The sequence below is a fragment of the Mandrillus leucophaeus genome, unplaced genomic scaffold (genome assembly GCF_000951045.1).
Source record: "Mandrillus leucophaeus isolate KB7577 unplaced genomic scaffold, Mleu.le_1.0 Scaffold34, whole genome shotgun sequence".
NCBI lineage: Eukaryota > Metazoa > Chordata > Mammalia > Primates > Cercopithecidae > Mandrillus > Mandrillus leucophaeus.
The window spans coordinates 2,254,141-2,273,048 of record NW_012103587.1 but is presented as its reverse complement, the minus strand read 5'-3'; the positions used below and the strand labels follow the sequence as shown (position 1 = coordinate 2,273,048).

The 18,908-nt window shown below is 41.0% G+C and overlaps 1 protein-coding gene across 1 annotated transcript in view; it reads right to left on the bottom strand.

Annotated features, from left to right (window-relative positions):
- Positions 1-18,908, bottom strand: part of TMEM132B (transmembrane protein 132B) — a 341,477-nt gene that overhangs the window by 298,562 nt on the left and 24,007 nt on the right. The gene's annotated exons all lie outside the window — the stretch shown is intronic.

Here is an 18,908-nt window from a genome sequence, read left to right as displayed (position 1 = left end):
CTCGCTTTGTCACCCAGGTTGGAGTGTAATGACATAATCCCGGCTCACTGCAACCTCCGCCTTACCAGTTCAAGTGATTTTCCTACCTCAGACTCCCGAGTAGCTGGGATTAGAGGTGCCTGCCACCACACCTGGCTAATTTTTGTATTTTTAGTAGAGACAGGGTTTCACCATGTTGGCCAGGCTGGTCTCGAACTCCTGACCTCAGGTGATCCACCACCTTGGCTTTCCAAAGTGCTGGGATTACTGGCATGAGCCACCACACCCGGCCCATTAAATATCTTATTAAAGTTACCAATGACCTCCATAGATAAAAATGCCAAAAATAATTTTCATTTCCCTTGCTTCAGCTCTCAGCAGGATTCAACTCTGTTGACTTTCTATGGTTTTCAGTCTCTTCCACTGGCTTGTGTGATGTCATTTTCTCTTGGTTTTTCCACTTCTCTGGCTGGCATTTTGAGGTCTCATCTTTGTCATTTATCAACCTATCAAATGTTGGAGTCCTTCAGGATTCAAACATAAGCTCTTTCTTCTTCTCATAATTTTTACTGAAAAAAATCTCATCCTTTCCAAGGCTTCAGTTATTATTATCAAACTGCCAAACACACCTAAATTTGTATTTCCAAGCAAAACACAGGGAAGAGATGTTGTTACCTAAAAGCCCAGGAACTAGGACCATCTAGTGGGAGCTAAATTCCTGGCAGGGCCTACTCCTGAGGAGCCTGTGTCCTACAGGAGCAAAGCTACGGAGGATATGCAGCCTCTGACAGAGACATATCAGGAAGCAGAGCAAGAGGGAAGTCCTCTGCTTTCTCTACCCTTTCTCATTCTACAGTCTTCCACTGCTGCCTCCCACTGGGCAGATCCATGCAAAAAAGGAAATCATGACTCCATACAAATGTAAATTAACCAATGAATAAATTAAAAATTTGATGAGGAATGGAGTGTGTATATAATATCACATAGTGACTCCCCACAAAATTCTTATTAATGGCAAAGAGAAAAAAGTAACTTCACAGTTGAAAATACTGGCAGATACCACCTTAATTATGTAATTAAAGTGAACATCAACAGTAATGAGACAAATTAAAATTATGCACCAGCTCATAGGATGCAATGAGAACACAGTATCATTTCTGTGGCATTGATGCAACAGATGCATAACCTGAATCTAATCATGAGGAGACAGCAGACAAACCCAAATTAAGAGACCATCTACAAAATACCCGTCATCTTAAAAGTGCCAAAACAAAACATACATAGATATCAAATATATGAAAATAGCACAAAGATGTGGAGAATGGAACTATACTGTGGTAAAGTAACTTTATTCGCCTAGAGAAATAAAATGTCAATTCTAATTAGATTATGATAAAGTTAAAGATATATATTATGATCCCTCGAGCAATCACTTAAACATGCAAAGACATATAGCTAAAAAGCCAACAGATTAATTAAAATCAAATACTGGTATTTAACACAATAGATTAATCAAGAAAGAAGGAACAGAGGAACAAAACTAAGATGAGACCAATCAAAAACAAACAGCAGACCTAATTCCAACCACATCAATAATTACATTAAATATAAATGAACTAAATCTATTTCTGGTAATGATTGAGTGAGATACTACAGTTGGTCCTATGTAAACTCTATAGACATAATTTTTAAAGTAGTTATCCAAAGGCACTAGAGAGTAAACAGAAACAAGTAGATCATGGAGGGGAGTTCATACTCAGAGGAAGACCCACTCTACGGAAGAATTTGCCCCATTTTTGTCACATTTAGCCTGGAGAATAATGCAGTTATTATTGTAGGGTGCAGGGAGAGCATTAACCTGGAAAAAATGCAGTTGGCGTTGGGAGGTAGGGAAGCACAGGACTGAGTCCAAGATGGCAGCCAAAGAGAGATGAGAGAATCACGGAAGAGAAAGAGAGAATGCTCAAATTCTACCTGTCAATATCTGTGGTTGAATCTTGAATCTTGTATATGCAGATCAGTCTGAAAGCATGTCAGCTAAAGACAAAAGATCCGTACTGAGATTGTACTTATGATCCAAGAAAGAGATTTGCAGTTTGAGTATAACGAAATTAATCGCCTGCTGAAACAAAATAAACAACACTCACTGGAAAATCAAAAATAAGAATCCAGAGTCTTCACAACTTAGCATTCTTAATAATCAAGATACAATAAAAAATTGTCCAAAATATGAAGATTTTTTAAAATGAGATCCATTCAAGAGTGAAAAGACAATCAACTGAAACTAACCTGAGGATGACCCAGATGTTAGAATTATCAGAAGAGCATTTTAAAGTTGCTAATTATAACTGTCATCAGTGATGTAAAAGAAAATACGCTGTTAATGAATAAAAAGCCATGAAAACTCAGCAAATAAATAAAAGTGATAATAAAAGAACAAAATGGAAAGTCTAGATTGAAAACCACAATAGCTAAAAGTAAAATTGTACTGGGTGGACTTAATACCCAAATAAAGATGACAGGAGAAAGAATCAATGAATTTGAAGATAAATCGATAGAATTATTCAAAGTAAAATGAATGAGAAAAAAAGACTGAAAAAAAATGAACAGAGACTCAGAGGCCTGTTAGATAATAACAGATAGTCTAGTATATGTGTAATTGACATTCCAGATGCAGAGGAGTAAGGAAATGAATCAGAAATGAATATTTTAATAGTGACTGAAACTCTCCCAAATTTGATAAAAGACATAAATGTACAAATGTAACTATACAACAAACCCAAGGCAGGATAAATATTTAAAAGGCCTTGCCTCTGCACATTGTAGTTAAACTGTTGAAAGGCAAAGATGATGAGCAAATCTTAAAAGCAGCAAAAGAAAAGCAACACATTACCTACAGGTGACTGATTCAATTAATGGCAGACTTCTTATTAGAAATAATGGAGGTTAAAAGCAAGTGGAATCAAAACATCTCACCATCTCACCCTAGTTAAAATGGCATTATCAAAAAGACAATAAAAAAAATAACAAATGCTGGTGAGGATGCTGAGAAAGAGGAACACTCATACATTGTTAGTGGGTAATCATTATATCAAAGAGATATCTGCACTCCCGTGTTGACTGCAGCACTATTCACAGTAGCCACGATATGGAATCAGTCTAAGTTGTCCATCAATGGATGAATGAAGAAAGAAAATGTGCTGTGTATACACACACACACACACACACACACACACCACAATATTATTCAGCCATAAAAAGAATGAAATCCTGTCATTTACAGCAACATAGGTGGAACTGGAAGCCATGATGTTAAGTGTTAAATAAGCCAGGCACAGAAAGACAAATACCACACGTTCTCACTAACATGTGACAGCTTAAAATAAAAAAGTGGGGCTCTTGGAGGTAGAGAGTAGAATTAAGGTTACCAGAGGGTGGGAAGCAGAAGGATGAGAAGTTGATTAATGGGTACAAAAATACAGTAGATGGAAGGAAATAGTTCTAGTATTCAATAGTACAGTAGGGAAATTATAGTTAATAATTTATTATATATTTCAAAATATCTAGAAGAGAAGAATTATAATGTTTCCAACACAAAGAAAAGATAAATGTTTGAGGTGACGGATATGTCAGTTACTCTGATTTGATCATTACACATCATATACATGTATCAAAATATCACAAGTGCCCAAAAATATGTACAACTATAATACAATTTTTAAAATCAAGTAGAACAATATCTTTAAAAAGCTGGAAGAAACAAACTGCCAATTCAGAACTCTACAAGTAGCAAAAAAAATTCTTCTGGAATAAAAATGAAATAAAGGATTTTCAGATAAAAGAAACAAAAGGAATGTATTGCCAGTAAATATGGACTTCAAAAAATTGCCAAGAGAAGTCATACATGCTGAAGGGAAATAACAAATGAAAACTTAGATCCCCAGAAAGGAATGAAGAACATCGGAAATGGCAAAATGTGGATAAATGCAAAAGACTACTATTGCTTTTTCTTCCTAATGTCTTTATAATACATATAACTATGTAAAGTAAAAGTTAAAATATTCTCTTCAAGGGTTTTTAACATGTATCTATGTAATTACACAAAATAACTTTAACATAAAGGACATGGGATGGTTAAATGGACCCACAATTTACATTTTATGGAAAGTCTATCTCAAAATAGACTGTGAAAAGTTAAGCATGTATATGGTAACTCCTGAAGCAACTACTAAAAATATATTGCAAGAAAGTGCAGCTAAAAAGCCTATATAAAAGTTAAACTAGAATTCTTAGAAGTATGCAAATAACGCCAAAAAAAAGCAGGAAAAGAAGAACAGAGGAATACCAAACAAATAAAAAGAGAAAACAAATCATAAAGTGGTAACCCCAAATCTAATTACATTAGTAATTATATTGAATATTAACAGAATAGCACATTAATGAAATTACATATTAAATATTAATGGAATAAGCATACTAATTAAAATACAGATTATCAAAGCAGATAAAAAATACAAGACATAGGGCCGGGCGCGGTGGCTCAAGCCTGTAATCCCAGCACTTTGGGAGGCCGAGACGGGCGGATCACAAGGTCAGGAGATCGAGACTATCCTGGCTAACATGGTGAAACCCCGTCTCTACTAAAAAAATACAAAAAAAACTAGCCGGGCGAGGTGGCGGACGCCTGTAGTCCCAGCTACTCCGGAGGCTGAGGCAGGAGAATGGCGTGAACCCGGGAGGTGGAGCTTGCAGTGAGCTGAGATCCGGCCACTGCACTCCAGCTTGGGTGACAGAGCGAGACTCCGTCTCAAAAAAAAAAAAAAAAAAAAAAAAACAAGACATAAGTGTGTGCTGTCTACAAAAGGCATATTTTAAGCATAAAGATACAGATAAGTGAATTTGGCAAGTTTGCAGGATACAACCTCAGTACACACAAAAAAATCAACTGTATTTCTATATTCTAGCAACAAAACATTTTTAAATGAAAATAAAGTCATCAAGTCAATTTATAATATTAAAAAATAAAAGACTAAGAAATAAAGTTAACAAGGGATGTGCAAGATCTGTACAATGAAAACTACAAAGCATTGCTAAAGATAATCAAAGGAGATGTAAATAAATGAAAAAATATACCATGTTCATGTATCGGAAGACCTAACATTGTTACAATGGTAATTCTCCACAAATTGATCTCCACAGTCAATGTAATTCCAGTCAAAATCACATGAATATCAAATCCTAGCTAATAATGTGCATACTGAGCTATTTGTAAGGAAGTGAATAAATGTCTGCAAACTACTTTTAAACACATCAAAAAATAAGATGAACTGATGGATGAAGAGATGGATTGATATAGGTATGTAGTAAAGTAAGAACAGTAAAATATTAATGGTGGATCTAAGGGGTGGGTATATGGATTCTCGGGGTGGGTATATGGATTCTCATAATACATTTCTTTTAACTTTGTCATGTTTAAAATTTTTCAAGATAAAATATGGGAAAAATATAAAATATGTCCAATATGTAAAAGAGTATGGAGAAGAAAAAAATGAACACCCATGTCTCCCACTAATGAGATTAACAGATAAAACATGCAGATACAGTTGAAGTTCTCTAGATACCCTTCAACCTTTGTCCTTCCCCAGAGATAACCAGTCCCCTGGTTCTGGTGTTTATGATGTCCACATATATTACATGCATTGATCAAACAGGAATGTGTTTACATACAAAAAATAGAATTATTAATATATTGCATGTGTTAAACTGTATGCTGCTGTAGGTATGAGCTAATAATTTGCTTTGTTCTTCCACTTAGCCTTAAATCTTGGAGATTTATCCAAGAATGGAGACATGAATTTATTTTTGTATCTGTATTCATCCGTATAAATATGTAGCTATTCATTTATCCATTTTCCTTTAATGAATATTAAACCATCTCAAGATGTGGCCTCTCTGAGCCTAGCATAGTAGTGAGATGCTCAGATTCTGGGCATGGAAAGACCTGGGTTCATACCCTAGCTTCTTGGCTTTGTGACTTTGAGGAAGTCACTTATCTTTCTAAGCCTCCATGTCCTCATGTAACAGGTAAGGATGCTCATTCTGCTACCTCTGAAGATCATTGAAAAGAAGTACATAAGAGGGATGGATAAAAAGCACACAGCGAAGTGCCTGCCACACACACACTCAATATTCTAAGTCTGGAACAGAAAGTCCTAGTGGTGCCACCAACTCTATTTCACTCATGTCCAAAGAACAGTACTGGGCACTGAAAACTGCCAGTTCTATCTCATAGGGTTAAATTTCCAACAGGGAGGCAGACCCCACACTGCTTGCTCTTAGACCTTCACTCTCAGGTCCAAGCCTTAAAGGTGGTTTAGGCTGGACCCAGGCAGCTTCCTTCTTTACTGCTGTGCTAACTGACACACCACTGTATCCATCAGGGCTTCAGAAGGTCTCATGAACGGACTGCTCACAGAGGTATGGGCAGGATTGTGGGGATCAGTAAGGGATGGTGAAGCACCCTGGCGCTGGCAACTCTGGGGACCCTTGTTCAATTGAGACTGCATTTTTTAACTTTATTTACACTTAAGTTTAAAACTGGTACTTTACAGATGGTCAAGTTAGGATTTGAGCCAGCAGTCTGGCTCCAGGCTCCAAACTCTGAGCCACTCTACCCTGCTGCCTCCACCCCAGAGAAATGCTCGTGTTCAACGCGGCAGAGTCAAGGATGTTCCCTGCAGCACTTCTTGAGGTGCCAGTGAAAAACTGGAGGCAACCCAACGCCCACCGACGGGGGAATGACTATTTAACTCACCACAGAGCTCTTCGAGCAGATAAAAAGATTAGGGCACGAGAAAGCGCTCTTTAAGGTTCAACACTCAACTGTAAATGGGTCAGTTACCCCCTTGGAAGCAATCAGGACTGGAAGGGGGTTGTCAGCAGGGATGCTGGCCTTGTGTGTATTGTTGCAGGTTATTGTTTTACAGTATTCCTTGTGTATTTTAAAATTATGTTTTCAAAAGTCACAGATGAATAAGTCAATTATAGAAGGACAAATACTGCATGGCTTCCATTCTGTGAGGCACCTAAAGGACTCAAACTCAAGAATGGTGGCTACCAGGAGCCAAGCGGCAGGGAGAAATGGGACATGGCTATGTGGTGAGTGTAGTTTCAGTCCTGCAAGATGAACAAGTTCTGGAGATCTACTATCCAATAGTGTGCATGTAGTTAACACTACTGTACTGTACACTTTAAAATGTGTTAATAGGGTCAATTTCATGTCAACTGCTTTTTACCACATTAAAAAATGTACATTATTCAGGGCTTGTATAAAACTCCTTAGGGTTTCTTTTTTAAAAAACAATATTCCAGGTCGTTTGAAATAAAATTACTGGGATAGACTCTAAAAGAAACAAAATGTAAGTACAAGGAGAGCATAATTGAAAAATGAGAACTCAGTGTCAGGGGTGTGACAGAGCCTCGTCCTGCAAGCATTTCAATCAGGGAGTCAGCACCTAGGCACAGGGAAGCACTGAGCAGGAGAAGGAAAGAAAGGTCTTGATGCTGGTTGTCAAGGTCAGCCAAGGTCATGCCCCAGCCACTTGCAGACAAGTAGCCCTGCCAGCAAACACCGCACGCCTGGCAGCAGGTGCAGGCAGGCAGAGGCAGGGGCTCTGTTTCTTCATCTGTAAAACAGGCTTAAAAACAATCATTCCAGGCCGGGCGCCGTGGCTCAAGCCTGTAATCCCAGCACTTTGGGAGGCCGAGACGGGCGGATCACGAGGTCACAAGATCAAGACCATCCTAGCTAACATGGTGAAACCCCGTCTCTACTAAAAAAATACAAAAAACTAGCCGGGCAAGGTGGCGGGCGCCTGTAGTCCCAGCTACTCGGGAGGCTGAGGCAGGAGAATGGCGTGAACCCGGGAGGTGGAGCTTGCAGTGAGCTGAGATCCGGCCACTGCACTCCAGCTTGGGCGACAGAGCAAGACTCTGTCTCAAAAAAAAAAAAAAAAAAAAAAAAAATCATTCCAGCCTCCTAGCATGACTGCAGGGTCTAAGGCCATGGCACATTAAGTGTGGCTTGGTACAAACTAAGTGTTCACTAAGTTACTGGCCACCACCATAATCTAGGTATACTCCAATTTTCTAAAGTTGTGATCTGAGATAAAAGTTATCAGTTCAGGTAAAAATCTACTTTTGTGCACAGGCTCTTCAAGCATCTGAAATTTACACTCACTTCTTACCAGCTTCAATCAGAGCTCACAGACTCCAACACAATTGGGAGAGAAAACAAGGCAGATTTGGGGGTAAGTACATGTTCTTATTAACAGAAACAGGACCGCTAAATGCAGCAGATAACATCGGAACCAGTGTCAGCTAAGCACGATGTGCAGGTTACAGTTGGCTTGGGAAACACTCCCGGTCCTCGTTTCCAAGCTCTACCAAAATCTAAGCTCTTAGCTGTTGACTTGATCTGGGCTCCAAGGTTGCAGCTTTCAGAGCATCTGTGTCTCTGTACACTTTCCTCAAGGAAAATCTGAGTTTCATTTGGGAAAAGAGACTAATAAAGCCCAAATCTGTGTTGCCACATGGGGAATGTTCCTCAAATAGGTAGCTGTTTTTTTAAAATGTAAAAACTATGCATTAAGATTATTAACCTTTGAAATGGGGGATCATGAGAGAGGCATGAGCTTTGAAGTGGGCTAATCTGGGTTGAGGTAACCTGGTTTTGTTACTTTTTGGCTGTGTGACCCTTGGGCAAGAGACTTAGCGTTTCTGAGTCCGTTTCTTCATCTCTAAATGGAGGAACCAGTCATTTCCAGAGCTGTCCTGAGGATGAGTGATGACAATGTACGTAAGAACCTCATGGGAAGCCTTGCATGTGACACGTGCGTAGGGGGTGGGAGCCGCTGCTGAGGGTGGGCTGGGCAGTGGGCGTGTCCCTGTAGTATGTCCTTGAGGCAGCTTCCAGAATCCACTGAGACGCCACTAAGACTGGCACCAAGCATCACAGTCAAATTACTCCCAGGCGCTAGGTTTGGTAGCTTCCTTATCTCATTTACTCTTCGCGGCCCGAAAGACTGGTGCTATTACTACTCTCGCTGTACAGGAGAGGAAGGCAAGGCTCAGAGAGGTGGAGTGACATGTGCAAGGTCACACAGCCAGTAAGGAGGGGAGTTGAGATTTGACCCCAAGCCTCACTGATTCTAATCGCTCAGAAAACGTGCTTCTCGAGAGCTTCCTGGGCATAGCAGGTTCTTTGATCATACTGCCCTATCCACATACCCTCTCCTATTTTCCTTTAATTGATCCAAAACCTGCCCATCCTCCACAGCCTCCTCCTCCAGGAGGCCTGCCCTGATTTATCCCCGTGGACTGCACTGATGACCTTTATCTGGCGTCACTTCCTACCCACACCACTTCCTCAGGGACTTACACCATACCTTGCATTGCTACTTTACGCTGCAGGTCAAGAATGGCTGTTTCCTCAAAGCCTTCCAGACCCCCTGAGCACACAGACCACCTTCCTTCATTCCAGCACCAGGCAATAAAAGTTTAACGATGTCCAATGTGATGTCTACTTGCTACCAGTTCACCTCTTTATATCGTCGACTAAAGAAAACAATTAAGTTTTTAAGGAATTAAAATTAGTTTCATGTACAGTCTTATTGAAGACTATAGTCTAGGAGGAGTCTCTTGGAGAGGTTGTTTCAGACTGTTTTGAAACAGTTTTTTACTTTATAACATACAGATTGTAGAGGTTCAGTGTGTGTAAAATTACATCAAGGTTTAGGGAGTAAGTGTAAATCGGGTTATAAAGTTTATCTGGTTATAGATTGCAGAAGTAAAATCCCTTTGTCAGATGTTATCTTACATGTAGGAAAAGACAAGAACTAGGATTATTTATCAACTAAAAAATGTAGTGACTCAGGCAAGAGATGTGGGGGTCATGTGTTCTATTTTGTTTTGTTTTGTTTTGTTTTGCTTTGTTTTGAGATGGAGTCTTGCTCTGTCGCCAGGCTGGAGTACAGTGGCATGATCTCAGCTCACTGCAACCTCCACCTCCTGGGTTCAAGTGATTCTCCTGCCTCAGCCTCCCAAGTAGCTGGGACTACAGGCACGTGCCACCACACCAAGCTAATTTTTGTATTTTTAATAGAGATGGGGTTTCACCATGTTGGCCAGGATGGTCTCAATCTCTTGACCTCATGATCCGCCTGACTTGGCCTCCCAAAGTGCTGGGATTGCAGGTGTGAGCCACTGCGCCCGGCCTTGTTTTGTTTTTAAAGTATTTTTCCCAAAAGTCGTAAGTCATCACAGGGTCAGGAGTTTCGTGAACTTATGCTGGCAAGTAGAAATGCCCAAACATGGCTTTTGACATTTGTTACTTTTCTTACAAGTTTTCTCTTTTGGTCATAAATCAACTGTCTGGTATTTATAAAATCAGTGTTGATTGTCTCGTGTAGTTAGGGAGGCTATTTTTTTAGGAGGCTCATGGTCTTTAGTTGTAACCATAAGGAACGAGCACTGAGCCCAGAGTGTATATTTGTCTATTTATCAGAAAATACTATTTGGAGCATATCTATTTTTTTTACTAATATGATCTGGGTTTTTTTAAACATTGTCTTTTTTGTAGACAATATAACATCTTAACAGGATTGTTATAAGAATATTATAGATTACATATAGTAGTATATATTTAACAGTGCTAAGGTATATTATAGATTGGAAAAAACATAACTAATAAAATTGCAATATATTTGCATAATTTTTATTCATTGTATTGGGTGTAGGAATACATCTGGTTATAGATTGTAGAAGCATAAACATTCACCCTGTCAGGTATTATCTTATGTGCAGGAAAAGGCAAGGACTAGGATTATTTATCTATTAAGAAATGCAGTGATTCAAGCAAGAGATGAGGGGGCCATGTGCTCGATCCTGTTTTGTCTTTAAAGCATCCTTCCGCAGAGCTGCACGTCACTATGGAGTCAGGAGTTTTGTGAAATTATGCTGGCAAGTAGAAATGAGCAAACATGGCTTTTATGTTTGCCACTTTGCCTCACAAAATAAATTCAAATAAGAAGTGATCAGGAAGAGCCAAGATTTTTCCACAATATTCACTTCTAAGTCATTCACTTAGAAATTACTGCATTTGAGACAAGAATCATCAATGGATGCCAAAAGTTATGAGCAAAAGGATGATGCAAAACAAGATAAATGTGTAATCTCAAGGAATCTTCCCAGGTGTTATTATTACTAACTACAAAGGGGGAAACAGCAACTTTACTGCCCAGTGGAGAAACTGGGCAGACACCAACTTAACCATCACTGCTGAGAAGACACATCAGGTACCTCCTGATATGGTGCACTGAGGAGGACAGAGCACTTCACTAGTTTCTGGCCAAATATATACATCCTCAATCCAATCATGAGAAAACACCAGACAGACCCAAATTGAGGAACTTTCTCAAAAATAACTGACCAGCAGTCTTTAAAGGTGTTTAAGTCATAGAAAAAAATGAAAAGAAGTGTAAAGAACAGAATGAAGGAGACAACCAAGATATAACAATCCTGTGCTGTGGGGTTCCTGGAGCAGAAAAAGGATACCAGTGGGACCACTGGCAATTTTTAAGAATGTCTGTTAAGTGACAATATACCAACATTAATGTCCTAGTTTTTGTATTTGTGTTGTGGTTACATAAGATATTAGCATTAAGGAAAACTGAAGTTTTAGACTTTTCCATAAATCTAAAAGGATTCCAAAATAAAAAGCTAAAAAATTTTAAAATAAGTAAAACAAAATGAAAATGTCTTGCATTCCGTGGTTTCCTTCATGGCTCTTAGCATGGGTTTTAATTTTGTGTATTTCTATTTATTTGTATGTTTGCTGTCTCCCCCCATAGAGAGTGTGAACTTGATTAGGGATGGGAGCATGGGTGCTTGATTTCAAAAGAAAGAAGGAAATTAGAAGGGCAAACCAAAGATACGCCACACATAATAGATGACCACAAAACACTTGTACAATCAAAGACTACTACATAGAGCCGGCAGCCTGCAGGGCACCGGCAGAATGCACCCAACAGTGTTCTGCCTCCAACCCAGGGATGGGGGAGACTGAGGCTAACCAGCCAGTAATGCCTGGGGTGCAACTAAGGCTGCACTGTCTTCTCATGGATAAGAAAGTCAACATCAGCCAGGTTTCCCAGGGCATGACATGGGTCCTGGGTCTGCACATGTTTCTGATACACAGGTGTGGCCTTAAATAACATCAAGTCCTGGAGGAGACAAATATCCCCATCCAGGTCTCCTTTAAGTCTCTGATGACTTTCAGTGGTGACTCAGTGTGGCCCTGGCCTCTCCATAGCACATGCTCTTCTTCTTCTACAGAGACCAGGCCACAGGTCCCCGGCCTTCAGCAGGTGATGGTGCCTGCTTGGAACTCAATGGCATTGTTTTTTGTTGTTGCTATTTCATGTTAATTTATTTTTATAATACCCTTTCATGTTAACAAGTAATATTGGTTTCCATTTATGGTACCAGGTGTTAGGTTTCCTTTTTAAATGCATTCCTATGAGTTTTAAAATGTGATTTGATTTAAAAAGAGTAAATAAAAACTGCACAGAAGGCACAGGTACATGATTTAACTTATGAAGGTGGCACATGGTGGTATCTGATATGACCAAAAAAACTCAAAGATGGTGTATGAATTACTCAAGTTTAGAATACACTGACATAGCCCATCGTTTGATTAGAGGTGATGAATCAGTTATCACATTACAGGTAGGAGGAAACTTTGGCCAGAATTGCATCCCCTACGTGTCCTAACTTTCAATATTTATGAAATTGTTATTTATTTACATCAGGAATTCATACAATCTTGACCATTCATTCATCCATTGCCATTGTTCCCTTTATCCGGGAACAATGCCTCAAAATACCTAGGATATATTCATTCATTCAACAAGTATTTATTGAGCACTTACTATGTGGTAGACACTGTTCTAGATCCTTAAGATACATCAAAAGTACAGGAGACAAAGGTCCTTGCCCTTATGGAGATCACTTGCTAGCAGGAAAAAGCAGATAATAAACAATGATATCTTATGTCATTAACACAAATAAAGTAGGTCAAAAAATCAGGACAGGGCAAGGGGCCCAGTGGGGCGGGGGTGCAGAATTAAGTAGGAAGCCGAGGGTGAGTTATTGAAGCCAGTGGGGAGGCCCTGGTTGGGAGCATGCCTAAAGGCCAAAAAGGGGGTGGGCCAGCATGGCTGTTGCTCAGGGAGGGAGAGGAAAAGTCATGGGAGATAACAGGTCCAGACCACGCAGGGCCTTTTAGGCAACATGGCGGCCTGAGCCTTTAACCCAGACAGACTACAGGGGCAAAAATGGAGTCAGGGAGACCTCAAGGGGGCTCCTGTAGATGTCCAGCCCAGAGGGGACGCTGGCTTAGACCTGGGTCATAGCAGTGGAGGTAGATAAGAGTCTATATTTCAGAGGAAGAACTCCAGAAACTGCTGATGACTCAGCTATGGAGTGTCAGACAATAGGGAGAATCAATCGTGGTTACCGGGTGTTTGGCCTGAACACTCAGAAGGAAGGTGGCTTCCAAGTTAAAGGAAGAGTCTGACCTGACCACAAAGGTGACACTTCATAAATAGTCACTTAAAGCATAAACTGTCCCCACTTAACAGATGGGGAAACTGTGGCACAGAGAAGTTAAGTAATTTTCCCAAAGTCACACAGCTGGAATGTGGCAGAGTCAGGATTCAAACCCAGACAGTCTGGCTTCAGAGTTCACATTCTTAACTACTGGGCTCCACTGTCTAAGAGGCTGAAAGGTTAGCCCAGGAGGCTCTCTGTGTGAGCTGAGAAAACCCTATTTTAATAAATCAGAGATAAAGCTTCCCAGGATCTCTCTCAGCCCCAGAGATACTATATTTGGAGAGGGCAGAATTTCATAATATTTCAAACTTTCCTGGAAGTGTAGCAAAGACCTGCCGCAACTCCAGCCTAGCACTTCCCTGCCACCAGCCCCCAGCCCCCAGCCCCTCCAAACCCCACTTTGTGAGCCTTTGCTGAAAGGTTTTTCAAGGCACGAGTGAGATGTACACGCTAATGCTGCACAGATCTATCTTGGTATTAGAGAATCACCGAGTTAATTTTTGTTCAAACTGGCCCCTCTACATTGCGCAGTCTGAAACAGCAGCATGGCACGTGGAATGCTACACATCTGTTTCTTTTCCATGTGTCTCCAGCTCTAAAATTAGATCTCAGCAAATCTTGCGCACATTCACGCTTTGATCTGGGTCCTCATCTGAGCCAGAATGAAATGTGTCACATTTCATTCATAAGAGGCATGATTAAAACAGACAATCAGTTACGTTGGGAAATAACACATTCCCTGAGGCCTAAGAAAAGTATCTTATTTCGAGAGACTGAATATACGAATGGACAATGGCCAGACAGCATATAACAATAAAACTCTGACCTTCCACCTTGCAGCAGCCAGGAAGTCAAACCAAGTCAGAACCTGGTCAAAGACTCCCACCTCTTCTCTTTTCTACCTCTGCTTCCAACTCAGGGCCAACCAGAGAAAGCCAAATGTGCTCCCAAGCCCATCACACAAAATGTCTGCTTCTAGCTATCCCGCCTCCAGCTCCTCCAGGCCAAAACCCTCCAATCCAAGCACACCTGAAGCTTTCTCATTCCTCTGCCTGCCTTTGAGTCTCTGCCAGTGCAAGTGCTGGTGGCCAACCCCCACTGACACAGTAAGCTCTGAGTAAATATTCCCCTGTTTGTTCTCATTTGGATGGTCTTCATTTATTTCCACAATCTCAGTGCATTTTTCTCTGGCCATCAAATAAAGCCTAATAAGTAATCTAAATGCTGACCCAGAGAGCTTTAATAGTGAATAAAGATCAGTCCCCATCCACACAAGCAGAAGAGCCCAGAAGAGGGGTTTAAAGTGGGGGCTCTCAACTCACACATGCAGGCCTGTACCCCAATTCCACCACTTCCCCAATGCATGACCTCAGACAGGTAACCGCTCAGCTCTCAGAGTCGCAGCTTCCATATCCATAACATGGACGTGACTAGTACTTACCTTGCATGCTGGCTGTGATAACACAGTGAGGGAATGTACAGAAAGGGTAAATGCAGAATCTGGGACAAGTACACATGATAATTTAAAAGTACGAATTAACAGTATCCATTAACACATATTAATTATAGCATAAAAGAGTACTGGTGTGTCTACAATGTGCCAGGCACTCTTGTAAGCACTTTACATGAAGTAACTAACTCACTCCATAATGCCAGCGATAATGGAGGGTGGTTTCACTCCCCGTGATGCACCCACTGGTCACTTCTGACTCCCACAAACACGCACAATGAATTGGCAATGCCTGCCTTTATAGATGAAAATCTAAACTCCCTTTTTAGCACTGCATCCTTTTTTATCCCAGTACTGAATCAGGGTTTCAAAATTCAAATACCCTCAGGAGCCAGATGGGTGACATATGTGAGTGAAACGGGCCAGGTGTGAGACAAAAGGGAGTGATAGGGACTGGGGTGAATTAGACAATTTATGATGCATCTAAAGGCGGTGAACTACAACCAGCTAGCTCTAAGTTGCTGAATCTTCAAAATTTTCAAAGAAAATGGTATATAAAACCTCCCAATTGTTAGAGGTTGGTAACTGTCTTAAATATTTTAAAGAATGCCAGGTGGGCTAAATAAGGCACACCTCTGTGGGCTGAATTTGGCTACTGCCACCAGTTTTACAAACTGTTGAGTAGATGTTTTTCCTTCAAGTAAGTACCAAGGCCCCACAGCTAAAGTTTAAACAAAGATTTGGGAATTTGGGAACATCCTTTGGCTGAACTGCCTTCTCTGGTCCTCTCCCTCTCCTGTCGCTTTAACTCCAAAGGCCAAGAATCTAAAATCTTAGTGGATTCCCTAAAGGAAGACGCTGCTGGAGGGCTGCAGACTCACAATCCAAATTCCAAAGGCCCCAGGGATGCTATTTCCAGAAGGCTGACAGTTCATTGCTTGATTTTTCAAGACCAAGTCAGAATTAAAGTCCCTTTCAGCTCTAAAATTAACTTCTTGGGGAAAAAAGAAAAATACTTAAGGGGTTTCTACCTACCAAGAAGATAATACTCTGAGGCTTTCTACAGTCTGGATGTTGAGTCCTCTTCTAGTCTCATTCCTAAATGAATCTCCTCTTCCCTAAATTAACCCTCAGCTCTGGCCTGACTGGGCCACACATAGCTGGGGGTGTGGCTGGTGCCCCTCCTTGTCTGTTAGAGGCATTGAACTGTGGGGATGAAGGTCACAAGCTCTAGGGTCAGATCACAGGGGTTCACACCAACCATTCCCTACCTGTGTGACCCTAGACACGCTACTTAACTTCTCTGTGCCTCAAAAAAAATGGGAATAATAATAGTACTTGCCTCTTTCAGTTGTTTGTGACAGAGTTTAATGAGTTAATTCATGTAACGGACCTACTACATGGGCTGAATCTCTAAGTCTCAATGAATGTTAGCTAACGCTGTGTATGCCACTGCCTGGCCTGAAATGCCGTTCCCAACCAGACTTCGAGGCTTTGCTGACCACCAGACCATCTGCCCTCCTTTTCTTCTAACTTCACATCCAAAATATTATCTCTACATCAGGAGTAGCAAATAAGTTTAGTCTTATGTGCCAACCCCCCACAGCAGTGATAGGGGTTGCCTGAAGGGGTAGGCTCAATGTCCTCCATGACAGAGGGAGTGCTGAAGTGCTGCAGTTGATTGGTAATGTCCGCCATGGTAGAGGGAGTGCTGAAGTGCTGCAGTTGATGGGTAATGTCTGCCCTGGTAGAGGAAGTGCTGAGAGGCAGGGGCAGTGAAGCCATCCCTTGGCCATTCTTGGTCTACAGCAAACATATGGCACCGCCTTATATTAAAAGAATCTCTATGGGGTTGGATTTCAGGCTTCTCTAGTTTCTATGAGAGCCGATAACTGGTTTTAGACCACCCCACCCCTTCCAGTGGAGTGACTAGCACAGGGCTCAGTCCACACCAAGTTTTGAATCAGTAACAGCCAAAGACTAAATCAAGAGGCTCCAAATAGAATCCTGGCTTCTTCCAGGCTACAAAACCCACTTGGGATCTCCCAGAGCCTTGGAATCCTGTTGGTGGGCATCTGAATAAGCACAACTCCAAAAGGGCATGATCATCCTCAGTCAGGATTGGAGGGAGCATGTTGGACTCACAATGAATTCCCCACTTCTCCTTCTTTGTATCTGTAAAGCAAGGTTCGCTTATGTTGGAATTTATACACCCAGTTCCTGAATGAAAGGGAAACAACCACAGGCTAACATTCACTGAGGACTCACAATTTGCCAGGCATTGTTTTAAGAACTTTATTAAATTGTTTAATCTTTACCACCACCCCAGGAGATAGATTGCATCACTATCCCTATCATACCAATGGGGAAACTAAGGTCCAGAGACGTTAAGTGACTCGCCCAAGGGCACACAGCAGGTATATGGCAAAGCCACCACTGTCTCCTACTGATATCCATTTTTGTGAGCAAAATTAGGAAAAGACAGGCTTGTCCCCCCAGCACATAGAAGTCCCCTACTTTTAGCGATCCTAAAACCAAATCTTCATCATACAGATAGAGGCTGCTGACTCATTTTAACAAAGAATTATTTACTGCAGAGAAAGAAACTGTCTTAGAAAGCTCTTTCGTATATTTAGAAGTTGGAATTCATTTACAAGGTTTCCACTGATATGTAGCATTCTAGGATTCTGCCTGACACATCATACAGGGCAGGGATAGGTCAGACTATCATGTGAGAGCCTTAAAAGTCTTCCTGAAGAAGAAACACTTGAACCTCACAGTCTAGAATGCAGAGTTCTAGAACAGTTGTATTTAATCCTGGTTTCACAACAGATTTATTTGGGGGAGCCTTCAGAAAATATAGATGCCAGCAGGATCTTTGTTTTGTTCTGTCAATAGGGGTTGCTAGAGGGAGACTGGCAGGTGGAAGGTGGGAGAAGGAATTTTCTCCTCTTTCCATTGACTTCCTATTTGCTTCTTGTTCTGATGAGTGGCACCCAGCCTTGCTGCTTCATAACAGCAGCTGCAATTCACTTCCATAATAGCACATGAATCCGGTTTGCAGTATTTCCAACTATTGAAGAACCAGTTTTATAACTCCTAGCCCTGGTGACACCAGCACAAGCTGTGCCCTCTTCTCAGGGGTTTTAGTTTCTGCTCTACAGGGTCCCTGCTCCAAGCTCCAAGTTTTTGAAACTTTTAACTTCCCTTATTCTCCCAGCCGAAGGGATGATAGCCACTTTCTGCAGCTGCCTCTTCCCTGGTACCTCAGTAATGCCTTCTTGACTTTTCAATTACCTAGTTAACATTTCTTTGTACATAGCTAATGGTTCTTTATATTAAATTCTTGCTTTTAATATACTTATGCTGTCTCAGTCTCTTGGCTGGCCTTTGTTTCCCCCAATTTTGAACTGTTTCTTTCTCTGCCCCCAAATTCCACTCATCCTTCAAGATCTAGCTCAAAATGAAAAATTCTCCGCCCACTGCAACACACACAACTCTCATCCGTGAATTCCTATAGACTTTACGGTCTCTACTACTCAAGCTTCAACATGATCATATATTGCAGGGGTTGGCAAACCATGACCCCTGGGCTAAATTCAACCTTCTGTTTTTGTAACTAAAGTTTTATTGGAACCCAGCCACACCCATTCATTTATGGCTGCTTGCATGCTGCAACAACAGAGTTGAGTCATCACCAGAGAGACTACATGGCCCATGATGTCTATTTACCATTTGGCCCTTTCCAGAAGTTTTCTGACCCCTGGTCTAGTGTCTTGTGTGGGTCTCTAGTTCATGTTTTCAATCT